Source organism: Elephantulus edwardii, unplaced genomic scaffold (genome assembly GCF_000299155.1).
Source record: "Elephantulus edwardii isolate Elephantulus edwardi_28Jun2011 unplaced genomic scaffold, EleEdw1.0 scaffold00267, whole genome shotgun sequence".
Lineage (NCBI taxonomy): Eukaryota > Metazoa > Chordata > Mammalia > Macroscelidea > Macroscelididae > Elephantulus > Elephantulus edwardii.
The window spans coordinates 1,062,165-1,063,533 of record NW_006400017.1 but is presented as its reverse complement, the minus strand read 5'-3'; the positions used below and the strand labels follow the sequence as shown (position 1 = coordinate 1,063,533).

The 1,369-nt window shown below is 37.8% G+C and overlaps 1 pseudogene; it reads left to right on the top strand.

The window, feature by feature from the left end:
* Positions 1 to 681: 681 nt before the first annotated feature.
* Positions 682 to 1,009, top strand: LOC102845400 (annotated as a pseudogene).
* Positions 1,010 to 1,369: the final 360 nt, after the last annotated feature.

The window sequence follows — 1,369 nt, the reverse complement described above, 5'->3', positions numbered from 1 at the left end:
AGAGGGATTGACACAGCGACTGTAGCTGTGGGCTCAAGAGTGTTGGAGATGGTGAGGGTGGCACAGGGTAGGACAATGTTGAGATGAGGTTGTTACAAGTTGTAATGGACGTGACCGCACCTAACCACAAAAACATATAATCCAGGCGAACTCTGGTGGCCTAGTGGCAAGAAACTGCACTGCAATCACAGAGGTATGCAGTTCGAATCCACCAGATTCTCTGCTGAAGGGACAATCTTCTTTTGTACTAGTAGATCCAATTTGAAGATACACACACAAAAATAAGGACATTTTTCTTCATGAGTCCTTCATTTTCTATGAGCAAGATCGAATTGTCTACACGTCACAGGCTGCTCATGAGTCTTCCTCCAATCCTGATACTATATTCCTCTTCATATAGTCTAGTTTCTATAATCTGAAATTGGTCAAATTCATATAGTTCAACTTCTATTTCTAGTCTGAAACTGATCAAATATGCAGTCAAGAGGCATTAACAACATCGGTTATTTAAATATAAAAGTTGGACACAAAGAAGAATGATCAGTGTTTGGAAAACAGTGATTAAAAACAACTGTAGAGACCACATGGTAGAATACTGTAAAACCTATTACTTATTCTCTGTAAAAACATTAAGAAAAAAAATAATCCTCTGTCCCTCCTTCCCACAGCACTCGACAGACCATGGCCAATCCTCGTGTGAGGCAGATCAAGATCAAAACCAGTGTAGTCAGGCAATTGGTCAAAGAAAAAGTGATGTATGAAAAAGAAGCTAAACAACAAGAAGAAAAGGTTAAAAAAAATGAAGTTTGGATATGGTGAAAATTATGCCATAAAAACACAGGTAGAGATCTTGCAAGAGTGCCAGATGATGATCCCACACTGCCAGTGCAACTTGGAAGCTGCAAAGTCTGATCTTCAGCAGTTACTAGAAAGTGAGACAGGCTTGGAAGAAGCAGAAGAATATAAAGAAGCATGTGTAGTACTGGATTCAGTGAAGTTGGAAGCCTGAAATCTTTCTGTATAGGATTTTTTTTGCCTTAAATTCTGGAACCCATTCCACAATTTATTATGTATGACCATTGCTGTGTTAATTTTAAGTGGTATGAAAATGTGGTTCTTTTTATGCATTATCATGTTTTCTTTATCTAACTTAAAGTGTTATATAAATGAGTTCACCTAATATAATTGTTTATTTAATACTTAAAAAAAATAACCAGTGACAACACACATGGGCCTTGCCAGATGGAATAGTAATCAAATCTATTACATCTGTGGAAGGAGATGAGGAAGTTCAATACTATCAGCCAGAATAAGCCCAGGCTTGTGGGACAGACCATCAATTGCTCATCTGCAAGTTCAAGCTGAAGTT